Source organism: Mastigoproctus giganteus, chromosome 7 (genome assembly GCF_048544385.1).
Source record: "Mastigoproctus giganteus isolate SK-2022 chromosome 7, ASM4854438v1, whole genome shotgun sequence".
In the NCBI taxonomy this organism is placed as follows: Eukaryota; Metazoa; Arthropoda; class Arachnida; order Uropygi; family Thelyphonidae; genus Mastigoproctus; species Mastigoproctus giganteus.
The window spans coordinates 128,364,743-128,387,958 of record NC_143581.1 but is presented as its reverse complement, the minus strand read 5'-3'; the positions used below and the strand labels follow the sequence as shown (position 1 = coordinate 128,387,958).

Sequence of the window (23,216 nt, the reverse complement as noted above, 5' to 3'; positions counted from 1 at the left end):
AATCAGATTGGCCCCAATATTTGTGGGGGCCTGTCCAAGAATTACTTGTGGGCCCTAGGGTCCTGTGCAAAACTTATATGGGGCATTTTGGTAATAGTGATTTTTTTAATTTTTTATTTTTTCAATTTTACAGTAACTAAGAAATAATTAAATAATTTTATATTTTTAATATTTTATATAATTTTATAATTTACAAAAATTTGAAATATAAATAATATTTAATACATTAATCAACAATTCCAGTCATCTCATAAAAATAAGCCCATGAATAAATAATAATAGGAACCAATAATCACACACATTTACATATTATTAAAGCAATTATTGCACACAAACATCATTTAGATAATTACAAAATATTTCTAGCCCTTTTGGCTGCATTAATGATATCATCATAACCATTTTTTTTTTTTTTTTTTTTTGCTATGTTATTTTTGATGAAAATAATTTGATAGCGAAATTAGTCTTTTCTGGGAAATGGATGATCTTAAATAATTTTTAACTACTTTTAGCTTGGAATGGGATTTTTCATTCGATGCCACTGTAATGGCGCTTGTTAAAATCAATCTTAAAAACAATACAGATATTATTGAAAGTGAGTATAACATAAAAATTACATTTTTAAATAACGTCCTATATTCAATATTAAACAAAACATGCACATTGAGAATGAAGTATACACTCTACTTCTATCAATTTTCAAGTCGACTTGTACAAGTGCTCTTGGAGAGATGATAATGTGGGTAACTAGACATTAAGAAGGCATTAGGCTTGCTGATAGAAATGCAGAAAAGATACAGATGACATTATTATTAACACCATTCAAATGTAGGGGCCTGTTCAACAGAATCGGTTGAACATACTTGTGGCTAGCGTTGGGTCACAGAGGATTGCCCCTTAATAAATCCATGCTGTGACAGGGGTGTAACATAGGGGGATATATTTGCACATTTCCAGTCCATGTGTCTATCTGCATTACTTCTTCAATCAGTGACTACAACAAACATCAAGCTTACAGGTCAAATTTATCCCAAATTCACAAGGTGGAGAAGAGGGGAGTTCACCCTTTGTACATTTCCAGTCCATAAGGTCCTCCTGTGAATCCATGGATGCTCTCATAATTATTAATAATGGTTTGCTTACCTTTTTTTACTTTTCTTTTAGTATAATTGGATAGATCCATTCAGCCCCAGGTGCTGTATTTATACTTTTAGCCAAAAAGTTTGCCTCAATGATTTTCTGGTATTCCTATCTGTAACAACTTCTTCAGGAGTAAATGTAGAAAATAAATATGAAAGTAAAATCCCTTCCTGTGACACCTGACAGTAGTCATATCTTTAAGTAGCTCCCATGTCAATACACTATCATCAATGGCACCTAGCAGTTCCCTTATCGGGATATTTAAATGCATGAAGTCACTATTAATAATCAGATCAAGAGTAATGCTTTCTCTTGTTGCCTCACTAGCATGCTGTTATAGAAAAACAGCCATCAAATAAATCCAGAAAACTGCTACTGTGTGAGTAACCAACCCACAAGTTCTAGTCAATATGCAGAAAGTTAAAATCCCCCATTTAACACATTCTGATTTGCTGGCCCAGTCACTTTGTATGTATAGCTGTTCATTATAACAATCATAGTCATTTAGCCTGTAATACTCTTACTCTCATTTCTTTTTTCCACTGCCTATGTTACACCAAACCAATTCAACATTCCACTGGTCCTCTCCCTTACTCCTGTCCCCCTTCTGTTCACATTGACATTTCGTATCCCTTATGTCTGACTTTCAGCATGAGTCTGATAATAATACTACAATGTCTGCAATTGATGATCAAACCAGTATTCAAATTCATCAAATTTGTTTGTTATATTCCTGGAATTAGACTAGTATGTATTAAAGTTACTTAAAGCAGAAACAGATGTACCTGTTTCTGCTCTTAGTAACCCTAAAAGCAGACTCTGGTGCAGGTATTCAAGTATGGAGATGGAGACCTCATCTTAAAAAAAAAAGACATTGAACTTCATGAAAGGGTCGAGCGATAGCAAAAGGATCTAACCCATTTGCCGATCATTGAGAATGAAGAGATCGGCAAATTGGTGACCAGACAAGGAAAGACTTAGATTATGTGGGCTACAGAGCTTGGTAACCAGCTATCTTAGAGGTGTCTGGTTGCTAATTTCACCTCTGCCTGAAGCTGCTATTAATCTATTAGTCTGTGTATCCCTCCACTCTAACGCTAGCAGTTTTCTGATCCACTGAACACTACCTCAATAGCAACAGTAAACATTCTTGCACTTCTTCTATTCAAATGTATCCCAAAATTTCTGCTATTGTGTGAATGATCAACCCACAATTCCCAGTCATTATTTGGAAAGTTAAAATCCGCCATTAAAAGAAAATCTGATTTCCTGGCCTATTGTGTATAGTTGTTCATTATATTTATCACTGTCGCATGGCCTATAGCATTTTTGTTTTCCAGTGCTTATGTCACACCAAACTGACTCACCATAAATAACACTTCTTAATTGAGAGCATAACTTTTATCCACCGCCTGTTCTGTCAATCTTTTCTGTACTGGCAGGTTAGAGGAAACCTGCCAGCACAGAAACTGCCAGTTTGTGTAACCACTCTAACAAAGCTGTATACAGTAAAGCGTTGAAAATCCGAACGTCAATAATTCAAAACGTCAAGCCAGCATTTATTTATTTTTTTATGCTGGTGCCATAAAATAATTACAGTAAGCACCAGTTATTGTGATTACATTTGCGAATTGAATTTTTATTCTATTAAATGGCAATTCTAATTAGCGAAAATCAGAGGAATATTATCCACAGGCTATAAAAATGAAGATATATAGCACAAATTTGCACTTCTTTTTTCCCTTACCAATTTAACAAAATTAAATGATATGCAAAAATCGGAAGAATATTATCCACAGGTTAGTAAAATAAATTTACACTTTAAATACATAGCTTAATTACATACAGTACTAACTAAACATAACACTTTGTAATCTGTTATTTTTTTATTTATTTATTTTTTTTTTTGTTAGTTGTTGGCTCATCGGCTTTTGTGTCCATAATGCACCTCCCAAAGTTTTTGCACTTTACTCTGATCCAAGCTTGAGGTGGGATTCGAACCTGCGACCTTTGTGTTGCCAGGCAGGCACTTTACCCACTGGCTAGCCCGGTCGGTGTAATCTGTTATTCAACACACTTTGTAATATGATATTTCTGTTCACTGACATTTTTTTTGGAGGAATGTAAAAGCTAAAACAGTAAAATAAAAGATGTGTCAATCAATAATAAAGAACATGGCACACAGAAATTGCAACTAACACGATAGGTGCAAGTGAGATACAAGGTTAAAAGATTCTGAACAGAGTTTTATTTTAACATACTGTAGTTTTCTTCATCTTTTAAAAGGAAGCAGAAATTTTTAACAATTGAATTGAAGATTGAGATTTAAAACAGGCTTTCAAAGGGAGAAAGTGGGTCTTAATTAGCAAAATTTTACAAGGCTGGAAGGTCAACCATAACAGACATTAAAAACAAGTGAAAAATTTTAAAGTTCGCATCGAAATGTGATTCAGATAGTGCAAAAAAAAAAATAGGAGAAAAACTATGATAACAGCTAATGACCCATCCCTCAAAGATGCTGTTTATTTGTGGTTCACACAGAGGCGAAGTTAAGAACACATATCTGGACCTTTGTTGTGTGAAAAGGCACTGGATTTTAACAAAAAAATTAGGCAGTCCCTCAGATTTTAAAGTCTGTTTTTATTTCTAAACTTGCTAAATTTTTTTTTTAGTCTCCAGAACAGTATTTTGGATAAGTTTAAATTTCTAAAGCTACATATAAATCCTACTGTGCTCATTCAAATTCCGCATCTCGTATGTGTGAGTGACAACACATGTCTGATATCCCCCCACAATCTCTGTATTTGATGACCAAGGGATATTTGGCCCTTCTTCAGTGGGTGGGTAGGTACCCAAGTGATGTAATGATGACAAAACAGTTGTGAAGTATATCCACAATATGAGAGATGCTTGATGATGTATGATATAAGTTATGACTCAAATGCATTAAAAGCTTAAGTCTCAAGCTGCGAAAGAGTTAGACTATGTATATCTTAGTGCACTTGCATCATTAATACACAGCCAATTATATCTCTCATATTGTGGAGATATACTTCACAACTGTTCTGTCATCATTACATCACTTGGGTACTTACCCACCTACAGAAGAAGGGCCAAATAGCCCTGAAACGGTGCTGTCTGGGTGGTGGTATCCACTGAGAATAAGTAACAACAGTCTTCTCCTTTGTGAAGCATTAGTTATTCAAAGTAGTGCAATGTCATGGCAACTCATCGTGAAGGTATTCACAATATGAGATGTAACTTAAACAATGCCGCTATTGCAATGCTAATTTATAATTGGCTGTGTATTAATGATGCAAGTGCACTAAGATATACATAGTCTAACTCCTTCACAGCTTGAGGCTTAAGGATTATTACTTAAATTTATTGCTTGCTTGGCCTGTTTAGGATTGCTTTCAACAGAAGATTGCAATTCATAGGTTGCTTTTATTGGGAAGGTCTTTAGCTTATTTCTAAACTATTTCAGATAATGAACTGGATTTTGATATGAGTCAGTGGTACTCTCTAGTGACCATTTCGTGTATTTTTCAATTTGGTAATGCTGAAACGTACTTGTATTGGTTTCTTCACCACTTCTAATCTCATCTTTAAATAAACCTATCAAAGGTTGATATTGTTCTACCAGTCTAGTTACACATTTAACCAATAAACTAACATTTATATACACATTCTTCAAAATCTTTTTTACTTTAGTGGTATGCATCATTTGAATTTGTTTAAATCTATCTTTCCTTTTAGCACTTCTTTTTAGATAGCAGTAAATGTCTATCAAGTATCCATCTACTTTCACAAGAAGGCATGCAGTTCCCTTTTCAGAATACAAATTAATAGGATGACAGCAACAGCCTATTACCACCAAGTGCACAATCTCCCTTTTTAATACTACTGCTATTCCAGTTTCTAGGCCTACCATAACAGGTGTATTATCAACACTAAGTGCAAGACAACAGTTTTTTTAAGGAATCCCACAAGCTTTTCGGTTGGTTTTTTTTAAGAGAATCTCACATTTTTTTGGTTGTTCAGAAGAAGATGCCTAATTGTGCAACCTTAGTGTCATCTACCAATGATGGCACAGAAGCAAGCTGGTTTTGAATTTTTTTTATTTTTTAAAAAAATAAAACAAGGCTGGAATTATTTTTTATTTATTTATTTATTATAAAAGCTGACCACAATGGCCACCTTTTGTAATATAAAAAAGTTTGGAATAAAAAAAAAAAACAGCTTGTAATAACTTTATCGCTTTGATTATAACCATCTGTAACAATAAAAAATGATATATTTTTCAGAGCCAATTACTGTCTCTCTTTCCCTATCAATTCAATGCAATTTGAATAAAGGCAGCATGTTTTTTTTTTTTTTTTTATAGTTTTCACAGGCATAACTGAAACATACTTCTGACCATAATTATGTTCTATGAAAAAAATGAGACAAATAAACAACTGGCATGTATGACATCATCATCATTCATCAGCATCACAATGAAATGATATATCTATTTTTGCATTTCTTTTTATGAACTGCATGCAGTCCTTATGCATACTTGTTTTCAAATGTCTGATTACATTACATTTTCCACTGCATGAAATTGAAATATCACTTACACATACAGTACACAAGGCAAACATGTTACCTTTATCAGCTTTTACAATATATGGAAAATCTTGCATATATGTCTTCTGAAATTTTATATTGTATTTCTTTGGCATCTTATTAGAAGACATTATTATTAGCTTCACATCATAAAACATTTTTTTCAAAAATTCCAATTTTAATATAGTTTTACTTTTATTTGCAAAAAACAGGGATGCTCTGTGTCATCAACTATATGACAATGGTGAGACAGTCTCCATCATAAATCAGGAGCGTTTCCAGCTTTGTGAAAATGATGCCGTCAACATTCCTACTTCAACTAACATTTATGCAATAATTTCTTGGCCAAGTAGGAAAAATTTTAATCTGTACTTAATCATATAAGCAGAAATAATTACTTCACTATAAACTGAAACAAAAAATATAAAAAATCCAATAAACTTTAAGTAATAAATGTGTCTGCTGAGCAGAAAGCAATTGAGGACATACAACAGCAGTTTTTTCTCATTCTGCCACTTAACCCTTTTAGAATCTATGTGCTTCTTAACCAAGTCTTCCCCGCATGTTGTTGTTGTTGTTGTTATTTGGTTTTTAGAAGCATTAGCAACTAAGGCCATATTGCTCTGGGGATATGCGGTGGTCATTCCCTGACCTTTCCACATCCTCCGTATTTGGTGGTCACGGGCTCGAACCCCAGTCTAATCAAGAAGCGCGTGCTACGCACTGCTGCTCCTGCTCACCTGGCTACAGAGGCGCCTTCCCCACATGTCTGTGGGGAAGACTTTGTTCCTTTATACACTGTATTCAAGAAATTAAAATCTGCACTCCCAATCAGATAAATCAGTGTCATTGGTACAGCTGATATTCCTATAATGTCAGCATTCATCTATTGACTTATCTGATATGTTAAAATCAAAGTTATTTTCTTTATGTACTCCTAGCATTAGTGTATAAGCAAATTAACACATACCTGTTTGTGCTTTTATCAAATCTAGCACAGCCCATTTAACTGCTAGACCCATACGAATTCTAACAGGCCTTGTTAGCTCCCAATCCTACTTTTCATGCTACTCCATAATCCTAGTAGGAATGCAAGAAATAATTCCACCTCACTTTACGACTATCATTAACATTATTATTCTTATAATTTTGTGGATCCCCCCCCCCTTCAAAACCAAATTTTCTGAATTACTTAAAGATAAATTCCCATCTATCCTGCTTGGAAAAAATTCAGACACATTCAGATTCAGCCTTAACTTCAGCTTTTTCTCAATATCCTCTACTTTAAGTAACAAGCAATGTCTACAACAATATCACCTTTTGTGCCCTTAAAAGATGATAACTGTTCTATAATAAAACCAACATTTCCCAAACAATAGTCCCCAAAAATAACTACCACATGTAGGACCAGTGCACTCTACACATGGTGAACCCCCCTCCCCACAGCCAGATGCATTAAGGGCAGGCAGGCTGTGGTGTTCAACTTGGAAGTCGAATATTTGAAGAATCGCCATTTTTAATTCCTTCAAGGAAAAGAACCCTATTCTTCTGTCACTCAAGAATAGGGTTCTGTTCACTAAATATCCTCTCCCCTCCTCCAAACAGTACATACATGCAATCACAGAGGCATCTCCTGGAGCATTAAAAAAATGGGAGATATCAGTGGGCATAATAAGACATGACTACATAAATACGAACACAGACACACACACATGCACACACAGTGCAAGCAATAAAACTTTTAATTTATAGAATTAAGAATCATATATATTAATCATCATAGTACTTCAACCAATTCTCTTTTCATCCTATTTCAATTTAAATTGCAGAATAAAATTTAAACTAAAAAAAAAAAAAAGGATGCTTGCAAAAAAAAAAAAAAAAAAAAACAAAGTGGAAATTTTCATTCAGGTAGTGCAGGGCCTGGGAAATAGCTGATCGCACTGCATAGAAATAAAAATTTTATATAATTTTCTGGACAACAGCATTGCTAGAAATCTCATTGATTACTTGCTTGCTTGATTTGGTTTTTAAGTTTAATTCAAATTTTTGTATACCAACCCTTGTACGCCAACTAAATGTGTTGTCTTATAATAAAAATTACAATAATTCAAAAATTAAGGTACCTGATAACTGCCAAAATTTGACTGCTGGTGATCAGGTAACTGTAACTCAAAGGAGTGAGAAGATTTTTTGGGTAAAATAGGAGGAAAGCAAATTTTTCCCAAAAAAGAAGGAAGGAAGCAAGAGATTTTCAGAAGTACATTTTTTAAAATCCAAAACTGGATTTGAAATTAAATTTCTGACAATACATAAATTTCTAAGGCCATATTGCTCCGGGATACGTGGTGGTCATTCCCTGACCTTTCCGCATCCTCCGTATTTGGTGGTGACGGGCTCGAACCCCGGTCTAATCAAGAAGCGTGTGCTATGCACTGCTGCTCCTTCCCACCTGGCTACGGAGGCGCCTTATTTACTAGTACAGCATAATTTAAAACTTCAGCTTTCTATGGCTTTCCCCTGTACATTTCTGCTTGATTGTCTGTTAGACATCAACTGATTAGGACTGCTTCAAGAAAGATTCTGTCACACACTTTTCCCCTCCAGAAATGTTGTCAAAATTTTCTTAATTACAGTGAATCTGCTGTCTAGAATTGACTATTAAGAGCATTTCCAAAGCTTCACAAGAACAAAAGAAAGAAAGAAAAGAACTGAATATCCTCTCACAATCAGTACAGCTTTGAACAACTGTTAAAATGACTATGGATTTGTTATATTTCAAGCTTTCTTGTCAACTTGTCAATTCTCCAGCCAATGTTGCATAGGCAGTGAGTTTACCTTGGGAGAATGAGAACAGTGTGAATGTTTTGTTTTATTTTCATATTTATTGGCAGGCTGATTAATGATGGGAATTAGGGTATGCTACTGATAGAATAGGAAGACAAGCTCAAAACTAGATTGAGGTTAGCACTGATAATTACACAGTACTGCATTTAAGCACCAATAATCCCAGAATAACACACCAGTTGTATTAACATTAGTAGAGGCATACGATGCAAGAAAGCAAGCTTATGCAGTAGCCAAAAAAAAAAAAAAAAAATCCTCCCATTTCACCCCTCCATTCATTCCAAATGCTTGTCCAGCTCAAGCCTTAAATTTATTTAGGCTATCAACTTCCACAACAAAAGACGGAAGTCTGTTCCACCTGCTGGCTAAAGGCAAATTTCCGCACATCTATTCTGCAACTGTCTTTCCTCAATTTGAATCTATGCCCCCTCAGGTTCTTAATCTCAGCAAGAAGAAGAATACCATCAGCATTCAGCCTGCTCAACCCATTCAAGGCCTTATATACCTCAATCAGTAACTTCTTTCTTCTCAGCCTTTAAGCCATGAAAGTGCTTATCAGAATAAGTGCCATCTGGGTGGCACCACCACCCAAGATGGCACCATTTCAAAGGTATTGGCCTATCATCGGTGGGTTTTGCCACGGTATTGCACTACTTATGGAAATAAGTAGTACATACCATGGCAACTCGTTGTGTAGGATGAGCACAATATGAGTTACAGAGGAAATGATGCCCCCCACACTACTATCATAGTTTTTTCTTAAGAGTTATCTATGGTGTATTCACACCGATATTATATAGATATAAAACTCTCACTCTTAACATATTATGACTTGTTGCATTTAGTTATTTTAAATATTACTGTATAAACCATTTGGCATCTCTCATATTGTGTGATTATCTTCAAAACTGGGTCGGCATGTCTGCAATACCAGGGTACCTACCCAACCACCGATGATAGGTCAATAGCTTTGAAATGGTACTGTCTGGATGGTGGTGCCCACCAAGAATAAATAACAGTAGTCTTCTTTATTAGTGAAGCATTACTTATTCAAAGTAGTGCAATACCATGGCAACTCGTTGTGAAGGATGAGCACAATATGAGATACAGAGGAAACAATGCCTCCCACACTACTATCATTAAGAGTTTTCTATGGTGTATCCACACCAATATTTTTTATATATATATATATTCAAGTGGTTTGTAAGCTATTATTTTATAATTATTCTAATTGTAATTGTTCTTAATCTGAGCAAGAAGAAGAATCCCATCAGCATTCAGCTTGCTCAACCCATTCAAGGCCTTATACATCTCAATCAGTTCACACATACTTGCCTATCTTGTGCAGGCTGCAAAGATAAAGCAGTAATTAAATATTTTTTGTATTGACATTTCTAAGTGTGGGTAGTTTCCACCTGCATTCCATGTCTGGCTATAAAGCTAATGGGAGGTGAAGTTAGGCAAGTGAAGTTAGGATAGAAATAGACACTCCTGCCCTCATATTGCACTAATAGCTCAGAGTGTTGAAAAGATTTAAGGGGAAGGATAGCAAATGGAATATGATTGTAGAAAATACAGTTGGTGCTCAGGAAATCCGGGTTTGCAAGTTCCCGTCCGTATTAGTAACAGCCCTGGATTAGGTAGGTATTCACAATTTGGAAGGTTATCTTTGTCTTTTTGTGTATCCAAAAATTTATGTCTACTCTAAATTTTAAAATGACCATCAGCAATTAACAATAACAGCCTCACTAGCCTTAAGAGCTCAATTTTTTACCATTTTTAAAAAATTAACCATCAAATTTACGTTCTGAATAGTATTTACAATAATAGCCTTATTAGTATTAAGAACTCAATTTTTAAAATTTAAAATATTAACCATCAATTTTATGTTCTGAATAGTATTTACCATAATAGCCTCACTAGCATTTAGAACTCAATTTTTTTTTTTTTTTTTATTATTTTTAAAAATCTAAAATTTAAAATATTCACTATAAAACTCAAGTTCTGATTAGTTTTATAATAATAGACTTACTAGCTTTAAGAACTCAATTTTTAATAAAATTTAACTATCAAACTAACATTCTGAATAGTTTTATATTCATAGACTTACTAGTTTTAAGATTTCACTTTTTTCAAAATTTAAATTTAAAATATTAACCATCAAATTTGCATTCTGAATAGTTTTTACAAAAATAGACCCACTAGCTTTAAGAGCTCAATTTTTATATATGTTAAATTTAAAGTTTAAAATCATCATCATCAGCCATTTTCAGTCCACTGCAGGATGAAGGCCTCTCCAGCAACTTTCCATTTCCTTCTGTTTTGAGCACTGGCCATCCATTTTCTACCCACAAACTCATGAATTTCATCTATCCATCTCCACCTTTGTCTTCCAGGTTTTCTTCTAGCTCCTCTTGGGTACCATTCTGTTATTTTCTTAGTCCATCTGTCATCACGTCTTTGAGGTATGTGTCCTGCCCAAGACCATTTCAGTTCTTTAGTTTTGATAAAAATGTCCTTTACTTGATAATTTCAAATAGATATTTACAGTATACCCAGTTATAAAATATAAGTACAAATTCAGTAGCTTTCGGAACACGTGTCCCTTTATCAACTGACAAATTTGAATACATTACAAGCAAAGTGTGGCACGTTACTCATGCATCATTGTTGTAGCACGGACGTGTGCTGCCTTACGCCAGTGATCATCCATCAATAAAACGGTTGTCTCTAGGATGGGATGTATACGCATGCCTTTCTGGCGATTTAATGCCTTAGGGTTGTTTATTATGTTTAGTGACTCTAGCCATAGGCGGTGGCGAAAGTGTCGCGCGTGGTCCACTATCTCAAAGTCGCGCTTGGGGTCAAGATCGTGGTTGGTAGCCCAAAAATGTTCTGCAAGCACGGACTGGTCAGTTTCGGCAAGCCGGATTGCTCTGTCGTGTTCCGTGAGGTGATCCTGGAGACGTCTCGATGTCTCACCTACGTAGCAACTGTTACAGGCCCTACAGGTGATACGGTACACTACATTGCTGCGTAAGACAGGTGTGACAGGGGTCTTCACACTAGAGACAAGTGAACGTAGGTTCCTACCGGGTAATTGCACACATTTGATGTTGTAACTTCTCAGGATCTTCGAGATACGTCCTGACACTCCTGGATAGTACGGAATGTAGGCGGACGATATGCCGACTTGCTTCGGAGGTCTTGGGTTGGAAGCAAGTTCTTGTGCCTGTAACAAGCATCTGTTTAGTACATGGGATGGATAACCGCATCTGGTTAGGTCCGCCTTCACACGGGAGATCTCGTTACGTCTAATTGTGTCGGTGCTGGAATGGCTCCAGGCCCTGGAGAACAGGGTGCGGGCAGTGCTATTGAGATGGCTTGGAGCATGGCCGGACCCGTAGTTGGTGAATTGACCACACCACATGGGTTTGCGGTATACTGAGGTCTCTAGATGTGGGCCTACGCGATGCACTAGCACGTCCAGAAACGGGAGCGAACCGTCCACCTCTGATTCTACGGTAAACTTGATGAAATTGGATAGAGAGTTGAGGGGTTCTAGTAGTACCGTTTCAGAACCACGTGGTATTATGGTAAAAATATCGTCGACGTATCTACACCACGTTGTAATAGGTGTAGGTGGGTTCTACTACGGAACTGACAGGGGCACCCATAGCAGTGCCATGTACTTGTTTGTAGAGTGAGTCTTCAAAGGTGAAGATGCTGCTAGAGAGGCATAGGTTGAGGGCGGTACAGATGTCATCAGTGGATAGTGACGTCCTGGATTGGAGGCTTAAGTCGCTCTCAAGGAGCCTTCTGGCGCAGTGCACGGCCTGTTGGACGGGAATCGAGGTGAATAAAGAAACCACGTCAAATGATGCCATGACAGAGTTATCAGGGATTGAAATGTCCTTAATGATGTTAATGAATTCACTGCTGTTTTTAACGGTGTGAGATGTATTACCTATAAGAGGCGAGAGGAGGCTCGCGATGTGTTTGGACAGTTCATACGTTGGGGCACTGCAGCAAGACACTATAGGTCTGAGAGGAATACCCGGTTTATGGATCTTTGGTAATCCGTAGAATTGCGGTAGTTGGCAGCCAGTAGCATGTAGAAGATGGTGAGTCGCGGTCGGGATCTTCTTATCTTTAAGCCATGCGTGGACAAGTTTATTAACATTTGCTTCCAGACGTTTCATCTATCCATCTCCACCTTTGTCTTCCAGGTTTTCCTTTACTTGAGTTTGCTGCCTAATCCATGTGTTTTTCTCTTCTTATCTAACAGTCTGATTCCCAATATAATTCGTTCTATCGATCGCTTTGTGTAGTTCTCAGCTTCTCTTCCAAACTTTTGGTGAGTGCCCAAGTTTCACTTCCATAAGTCATGGTGAGGAGTATACATTGGTTCATTATTTTACGTTTCAGACAAACTGGGATATTGCTCTTCAGTATGTGACTATATTTCCTGAATGCTATCCATCCAAAATTTATTCTTCTCTTGACTTCCAGCCATTTATCATTATTACAGCTAATAACTTATCCCAGATAAGTATATAACTCCACCTTTTCAATTACTGCTCCTTCAATCATTATTTCTCTTCCTGTGGCATACTTGTTCATCATTACTTTTATTTTAGCCATATTAATCTTTAGCCCAAAATCCCTACTAACTGTGCATAACTGATTAAGATTTTCTTCTAATTCTTTGGGACCTTGGCTTATGACCACAATGTCATCTGCAAATCGTAAATGGTTTAGGTACTCTCCGTTCACATTGACTCCTTTCTGCAACCAGTCTAATCGTCTAAAAGCTTCCTCAAGGGCAGCAGTAAACAGCTTCAGAGATATTGTTGAACTCCTTTCTCGATTTTAAATTTCCTATTGTCTTTGTCTAGTCTAATAAAGGAGGTAGCATTTTCATATATTTTCTTCAAAATCATAATATGTGGGGTATCTATGCCTTGTCTTTCCAGTGCCCGAAACATTGCCTTATGCTGTATGGAGTCAAATGCCTTTTCATAGTCCACAAATGCCAGGCATAATGGTGTTTTATATTAATTTGCTTTCTCAATTAGCTGTGATATTATGTGAAGGTGATCCATAGTTGAGAATTCTGTCCTAAATCCAGCTTGCTCTTTCGGTTGATTCTCATCAAGTATTCTTTCTAATCTGTTAGTAATGACCCTTCTGAACAACTTGTAGATGTGGGATAACAAGCTAATTTGTCTATAATTTCCAATTTCTGATTTATCTCCTTTCTTATGCAGCAAAACTATGATTGCATTATTCCACTGCTTAGGTATCACACCTTTTCTAATGCACTTTGTGAAGAGCCTTGCCAGTTTTTGTGTTATGTCTCTTCCTCCCAATTTTAACAACTCTACAGTAACTTCATCTTCCCCCGGGGCTTTCTGATTCTTCATTTTCTTCAATGCATGTTCTACCTCATCATGAAGGATATCGGGTATGTCATATGTGTTGCTAATTTGCAATCCATCTTCCCCACTGCTGGCATCATTCCCTCGCTCCTTGTATAATTCTCTATAGTAGTCTTCTGCTATTTGAATTATGCCTTCTCTGCTGTTTATAAGTACACCATTGCTATTCTTCAGTTTCAGTATCATTTGTCTTTCTGTATTACTCATGGCTGCTGATTTAAATCCTTTGTTTTCCCTTAATGCTTGTTCTACTTTTCTTGTGTTAAATCTTCTTATGTCCTCTCTGAGTCTCTTTCTAATGGCTTTGCATAACTCAGTATACTCAATTTTTTCCTTGTCAGTGTTTACCTTCATTTTTCGACTTCGGTAAATCATAACAAGTGTTTCTTGACTAATTTTTTCTTCTTTGAATTTTTTTTTCCCTATAGGTTTCTTGGGCTTTATCACTTTCAGAAAGTTGTAATATTCCTCGTCGATATCTTGGTATTGAGCAGACTGCAGAAGCTAAAACTTGTTCTTAAGTTCCAGTACATACTGCTTTTTTTTCCCTCTTCTGTTATCTCAAAGACCTTTGTATTATTTACTCGAGTCAGTTTTTTCCTTTCTCTTCCTACATCTATATCAAGTGTACATCTTACCATTCTGTGATCACTTCCAACATTTACCTTATTCAGGATGGTAACATCATTCACAATATATCTTCTGTTAGTGAGAATGAAGTCAATTTCATTAGTTGGTAATCCATTTGGACTCTTCCATGTCCACTTTCTGTTCACCCTTTTCTTGAAAAAAAAGTGTTCATTACCGACAATCCTTGAGATTCTGCAAATTCCACAAGTCTATCGCCTCTTTCATTTCTTTCACCAATTCTAAAATTTCCCATAGTTCCCCTTTCTGCGCTGTTTGTCTTTTTCCAACCTTAGCATTGAAGTCCCCCATAATAATAGTGTAGTGGGTTTTCTGTTCATCTAGAAGACTCTCAATTTTGGTGTACATTTCTTCAACCTCTTCATCATCATGGCTCGATGTTGGTGCATAAATCATTATAACCTTTAGCTTGTACCTCTTAGAAATCTTGAGTATTAGTCTTGACACCCTTGGTCATGTACTTTTGAATTCCAAAATGTTGTTTTTTAAATCTTTTTGGACCAGAAACCCAACTCCACCTTCATTCCTTTCACTGTTTCCATTGGTGTACAGCAGATTTCCACTTGTTTTTGGCTGAAACTTTTTGTTTCAGCCAAACCGATGATATTCCAATTCACATTTTCTAATTCCTTTTCCAGTTCTAATATCCTGTCTTCACCGATGAGTAATCTTACGTTCAGTAAGATCACTCATCGGTAAAGTAACAAGCCAAGTTCAGTTTCCGTGCATGGCAGTCTGGTCGTACCCAGAGATTCTTAGCACCCTCTTAAATAAGCCACAAGGAGCTGCCCTTCTGGAGGATGTTTTCTTTTACATGCTAGAGGGAGTGTGCAGTCCATGTAAGCAGAGATTAACTTTATTTACATAAATATATACACCATATACAAAATGGTTCTATCAAAGTTTGCTATTCTATCCATATTGTGTCATTTTTAATTACTTTAAGTTTTTATCTATGAACCTGTACAGAATATTGTTCTTAATAAGCTTATTTTTAAAAATGGAAGTACTCAGAATTTTAAAGTCTACCTAAGAAATTCTGATTGCAAATTCTGATTCAAAGTTTATTCGAATTTTAATTGATATGTTTGAACTCCAATGGTTAAGGTGTATTGTTTCAAATTATACTCTTGTCTTTTATCGTAAATTCCTATTTCTATCTGGTTAATCGCCTTAAAATTAATATTTAGGTTGAGAAACATTATCTTAGTGTTGTCTCTGTTTGTATTTGTTAAGGTTAGATCATTCGAATAGATATTCTTTTTGACCTCTTCTAAGTTGTTGTCAAAGAAAATCACGTCATCAATTTTTTGACCTCTTCAACACTCTGAGCTATTAGTGCAATACGAGGTCAGGAGTGTCTATTTCTATCCCAAGTACTTACCTAACTTCACCTCCCACTAGCTTCATAGCCAGATATGGAATGCAGGCTGAAACTACCCACACTTAGAAATGTCAATGCATAAAAAAATAATATATATATATATATATATATATATAATTGCAAATAATAAAAATAAAAATAAAAATAAATAGAGAAGCTGTATGGTATGTGTGGGGAAAGAAAATTAAGATTTAGATGGATTAGAATTGCGATAATATGAATTATGGATCAGGGACACTGCAAGCGCAAAGGTACCCTACAACCATAATGTATACATAAATTATTTTTACGTGTAGAATATAGTAAGTATACATATAAGTATACTTACTATATTCTACACATAATGACCTTACCGAACGAGTCTACCGAACGCTATACCAGAGCACTATTTTTCTTACTATACCCAATCTATTTTTTCGCCTTAACAAAGTTTAGCTGCCTTCTACTTCTACTTTGTCAGCTATTATATTTCTTAGCTATCCTGGGCGTTTGAGCATCATGTACTTAATCTTAGCCTAGCGCAGCTCCACCGCCTACGTAAATTCATTACATAATATATAGACACCAGAATTCGTCTAACGCTAGGCGCCGCTAGCGTATCTACGCATATATACACGGGTTAGCCTCCGGCACAGTCTTTTCTGTAGCGGTAAGTCCTTGTCATTCGGTCACTCCTTTCCTTTGTCTTGGCCTATTTCACTTTCATAGCGGTCTACTTGGTCATCCATGTTCTGTATGTAATACTTTAGTAACACATAATAGTTTTGCATAACTTGATTTTAATTATTTATTCAAAATTTGTATTCAAAATTCTTTTCAGATTTTACCACGTGGTTTCTTACACGTGTTCTTTGACATACAGAACATGTCAGAAACAGAAGTAAGAATATTGCTGTCCTTTTCATAATTTTGGTTGATGACCTCTGAAGAAGACACAAAAATTATGAAAGATACTGCAATGCTATTTCTACCTTGGTCGTTGTTTTTTCAAAATTTGCTTTTTGGTTCTTTTCATTTTATATTGTTACACTTATTTTCTTTTCCTTTCTTCCACCCTTTGTTCAACACATATATCGCTCCCAGGGTACACCGTATTTTCATTAGTAGCATTAGTTATATTCGATACTTATATGTATACTTACTATATTCTACACATAAAAATAATTTATATATATATATTGCTCTCCTTCTTCAGCAGCTTTGTGCTAATTTCCATAATCACTTCATTATTCCTATTTCTCTATCCTATCAGTTCAGTACATCAATGTAACTTTAACTTAAATAAGTTTAACTTATTTCATAATACACACACATGCATTCACAAAAGATGAATGCTGCTATCACACCATACATAACAGACAATGCTGCAGGTTTCCCATATTCCAATTTCATCATACAATGTAGAGTAACAGACCTGAAGGCAATTGTTCATTTTTTTGCAGAAATTTTTAAAAATTCAGAATTTGATGTAGTCCAATGATTTTTCACAAAAAAGACAGAGGAAAAAGTGTTTTACAATAGTCAGACAGAATGAGCCAAACAAAAAAAAAAAAACTAAAGGATAAATTCTTTGTCATAAATCTGAAGAAGTGGAAGGTATGATAATTTATTTAAAACAGCTACACATAAGTGTGTGTGTGTGTGGGTGGGGGACTGTGATTGGTCAATTTCCAGACTTTGTGCATTTTTAAAGTAGTTCAATATGGTAGAAAAGATTTCTGGTCCCTTAGTTTGTGGATAATTTATTGTTGGCATGAATTTAAACTTCGTGTTTTTTTTTTTGTTTTTTTTTGAAGTTGGCAAGCCAATATTAGCAACATTCTGAAAGAATGTTGCTAATATAAATATAGAATGTAGGATTATATTTGAATGCAGTTGCTGAAATCAAATGAATACCGAAGCAGGAAGTACTGGTCCTATTACATTGGTCAACAAAAATGAAACTATTTTTTTTATATATAAAGAGATACGCTTTTCTAAACCAGTTTTGTGCACTGACTTAAAATATGGTCTTGGTTTTTTGTCCTAGCATGTGTGGTTTTCTTAATACAGCTGCTGATAATATCAGTACATGTTAATTAAGACAATTGCATTACTAAACACATGATGCTGGTTATCACGACATTTTTTAACATTTAAACCCAATACACTTTAGATACAGTTAAAATAATATAGTACATTATTTAAAAATTATATATCTACACTTTAAAAGTATTTTGTGGATGATTTTCATGGGTATACTTTGTCCAGAATGTCCCAGTACAACATCCAACAGTAGTCTGACAACACATGTTTGTTACAGAAACCTTGCTAGTGATTTTCCATTGCCTTAATATCCTAATGGAATTATTACACCCCCCCCCCCAGTCATCACTCATTATTCCAGGGTTCTTGCAAAAGAAGCCTAAATGCAACAAGAAATAAATTTCATCAATACACAAATACCCATTTCATTATATGCATCAAGCAGTTTCTGAACTCCATCTCCATATGCAGGAGATGCTGTAGCTACCTAAAATGTTTCCACAAAGCCACTTGAAAGCATGCCTGGAAAGTTCAAAACATTAAAAAAAAAAAAAAAAATATATATATATATATATATATAAGTGGAGAATATAGAGGTAGGTACACAGTGTTAAAGTGCTAACATAACTGAAATTGTGATTGTGGAGAACAAAGAAGAGAAAGATGATGCTAATAATAAGTAATTAGAAATACTTAATGCCGTATGTGCTGTGATTTCAGCGCCTCCATTGGGGGCCAGCCACTGAAATCAAAGGAAACAACAGCAAGAAGTACAGCCTCCGTTTCTGACATGAAATATATGCAGCACATGGTACACGTAGGAATTCAGTATTGAAGATCAGGGTTAATTTTTTTTAAATTTAAGTGGTATGGCATACGTATATTTCATGGCTGACACAATGGAGGCAGAATGCAAAGATTAATAAGAACTTACTGAGGTCGAGTAGGTATATAATTGTAGAGAACGTCTGTACTGCAGTGGAAGGTAGTAAAAAGTATAGCGTAAATCTGTTCTGAAGTATTTATGGTAAAAAAACACTGCAGCCCTTATCAACCCACTGCAGGATGGAAGCCTCCTCAACAACTCATGCTGAAGGAAATGGACCATAATCTGCCATGCTGGTCCAGTGTGGGTTGGCAGATCGACCGTATTTAGCAGTCAGGGGCTTGAACCCGGTCTACTTAAAGAGTGTGTGCTACTGAACTCCCGCTCCTGACCACTCAGCTACGGAGATAGCAACCCTGTATGTAAGAAATCGGAAGGTTAAGGAAATAATCAAAATTAAACTAAAATAAATTAAATTACGCTGGCTACCCTGCGTGTCATCAGTTAGAAACTAAGTTAGATTAAATTAAATTTCGAGTATATAATAGGAGTAGGTGTTAAACACGTGCCATAATGCATTCCAAGATTGAAAGGAGTAAAAAGCTTGCAAAGTAGCATTAAATAGTCACTAAGCTTTGTTTAGGCAAGAACAGGTTTATAGCAGAAAAGGAGCATCTCGCATATTGCGTTCGATAAACTAATGGCTCACGAGAAATAAAAATATATAGAAAGGTAGGAAGGCATAAAGAATATGGAAGAAGACACAAATAGATCTTGCTCGGGCAGTTCAGGGTTGCTATTCCCATTATTATAGTAGGAATCTGAACATAGTTCTGTGAGCATACTCCAGTGTTTAAGCCAGTTGTGTGATATATAAAATAATAAAAGGATAAAAAGTAATAAAAATAAAATAAAATAATAATATACTCCTGAGTTATATATATATAGAACATTGAGGCATTTTTAAAAGTTATCAATCCTGCAGATGCTCTTTGATTTGAGGCCCCCACAAATATTCCCTCTTTCACATTTGCAGCACTAGTCTTTAGAAATACCTTATTTATGTAATGAAATTCAATTGAATTCATCTTATTAGCATTAGTAGAGGCACATGATGCAAGAAAACAAGCTTATACAGCATCAGCAAAAACACACACACACACACACACGCACGCACGGACTTCCAATTTCACTCATCCATTTGCTCCAAAAGTTTGTTCAGTTCTATTTTGAATTTATTTAAGCTACCAACTTCCACGACATATGGAAGTTTGTTCCACCAATCAACTACCTGCTGGCTAAAGTCAAATTTCCACACATCTGTTCAACAACTGTCTTTCCTCAATTTTCCATCACATTCACAAAACTCTTCATCATGGAGTGGTTGAAGGAAAATATTCACTGGATTCACTAATGGAATACATTGCACACTATTCATTGTGGCCTGCATATGCTTCTTAATAAAATTTTATATTCACATTATAAAAGAAACAATCACTATCATGGTCTTTTGGCTTCCTCCATATTATGGGCATGGCAAACAACATTGACTTTTTTGTTCAACCAATTATGTTAATCCATTTGAACAAGGAAAACAAATAACATGTAGTGCCCATGTCTTATTTTGATCACCTAAAGCAGTGGTTCCCAACCTTTCATCACTCAAGTCACACTTGAAGTTAAAAGATGCATATTCATGGCACACCTAAATAGTGATTTCCATTGAACTCAATGGAATTTTTCTTAATCTTATGGCACATGTGAAAAGGGTCACTGTGCACCAACTGGCTGGGATACATTGGTTGGGACCACTGGACAGCCAGAATATTCGTCATGATCATACATCATTGTGATTTAGCTAGGAAGAACCACATACATAGCAGAATTTGGTGGGGTGATTTTTTCACTTTCGAGGCACAATGAATATGTTTCAGTAATTCACTATTTCTCACTGAAACAATTTATAATCAAATAATTAAATTAAGAAATAACAAGATATAAATATATTCAAACAATGATAAATATGAATGTATAAACAACAATAATAAATAAAATCTCTGAGCAGAGCAGGTAGGCTACTATTTGAGTGGCTAGCTCGTGGATTCTGTCAAAGATACATACAGAAATTCTGCCAATGGGAACAAAGATGGTAATCTTGTTGTATAAATTCAATAATTAGGCTGCATCTTGAGTAATGTATACAAATCTGGAAGCCTGATAAGGAAGAATGTGAATCTGCTGGGAAGAGAGAAGAACTGAAATGTGGTTAGTCAGATTTCAGATCTACAAATTGTGGGTGGGTGGATGGATGGATGGATTGAGTAAATTTAATGCTAATGGTATCATTACTCTTTCTTGGAGAACACACATAAGGAAACATAGATTTAAACTGAAAAGGTGCAATTTTGGGAAAGATGCAAAAATTTGCTTTCAGTGAGGTTGTAATTGATTTATTTCAACAAATTTCTATCTAGTGTTATGTAAGTTTTCAGTCTGAATAAATTTAAGGAAAGATTAGACAAACTGTTAGCGGAGAATATACACAGATTGAGGTGCTTGGTTTTTTGTTTGTTTTTTGTATTTTTTATTGATGCATCATTTTCCACAACTTATCCTAATAAATTAATACCTTCAATTGTTGTTACCCACAGGATAACTCCTACAGAAGCACCTCCAGGAGAACCAAGGCATACAGCTGAAAGGTACTAATGGGGATACCCAATATAAGATCCTAAAAATCTGTAGAACTACTCCAGAATAATGTTCATAATTTAAATCAATTAAAACAGTTTGTTCTCCAAAAAATATTCACCTTGAAGGAAAGGAACCAAATATTCAGCTGTTTAAAAGTTGATATAAAAATACACTATGGCCTTCAATAGCCCACTGCAAGCTATTGAAAGCCACAGGAGCAACAGAACAGACAAAATGTCACTAAGTTCATTCTAACTCTTATTGTAGTCAGAATGAGAAGATGAATGCAAGAGCAATGGAAATGGAAAAGAAAAATAATATAACATTTTGAGTTGGGGCGAGTGTAACTGACTGGACTCCAAGACTCATTATTCTGAAATAAGAAGCAACTAAATCAAGTAGTCTTAATTAATCTAGCTTTCTTATAGCTACTGCCTAATTGATTGAGGTCCAGATCACTGAAGCTTGATGATGAGCTGACCCTCTCTGCTGGTTGAATCAATCAAATCAAGAACTGACCCTGGGGTTGAATCAAATTCAACTCCAGGGTCAGTTCTTGAATCAGTTTTCTCATATTTTGCTGGAAGTCAACACAACTTTATCATGATCAGACTAACAGCTTGGACAGCACGTGCATCTTATGTATGCGAACTCCTGAATATTAGTTCAATTCTAACATAGCATACTGTGGTTTCATAGTATACTATGAAAATGGTCAGAACTATAGTACTATAACTGTGCAGCGTGTTTTGTTGTTTCTAGCCACTTTGCTATCAAGTAGCAGCAGCCTTGGCTGCTTGGATGGGTACCAGAAAGGCTGCTTCCCATCCATGCTGCAAAGAGTATAGTTGTAGTCCACAACTGTACTCACACTCTCCTTAGTGGATTAAATCTGACACAGTAGTACCCATTGTGGGAAATGAACTCACTTTCATGTATTAACCCCCTTCCCAGAACATTTTTTCCCTGAAAATGTGCCATAACGGATAGACTTTTTTTATTTTACAGATTAAAATTATGCATCATGCAAATACTCATTGTATAGTTTTTGTGTTTTTTATAAATTTTTTTTGTAGAAAATACATGGGAGTAATTAACCCATTTGGGCTATCCCGAGTTATCTCATGTATGCCAAAAAGTATGCAAATTATACAGATTTTTTTAAATTAAATTTATGCTTGAGCTAAAAGAAAGGAACAGAAAAACACTCTTCACTACTCATTATATAAATAAATTTAAAAAATCAAGTGGAATGCACAAGCAGTATCCTCCCACGACAAGTGATAATCTTGAACTAACTACATTCTGACACATGGCCGCCACAAATGGATAGTTGAAGTAAGCGTCGCTTATGGGTGCAGTTCAAGAGGGGGCTGAAATATTTTTCGATATTGTTTTCTAATTGGTTAACGCTTTTCAGTATTCAGCATTTAGGACAGCAAATTTTATTTTGCTTACTGGCAGTACATAGGAATGCATGCTACTGTTCTGATATTGCAGTACAATAAGTAAATATAAGTAAAATGAAAGCCAGTCGTCTGCTGCCAGCTGTAAGAAAATCCCAAGAAATCTTGGGATTTATCTGGCTAATTCAAAATTA

General features: G+C 35.5%; 1 protein-coding gene across 3 annotated transcripts in view; it reads right to left on the bottom strand.

Moving 5' to 3' along the window:
- Positions 1-23,216, bottom strand: part of Cog6 (conserved oligomeric Golgi complex subunit 6) — a 439,606-nt gene that overhangs the window by 115,370 nt on the left and 301,020 nt on the right. The window lies entirely within an intron of this gene.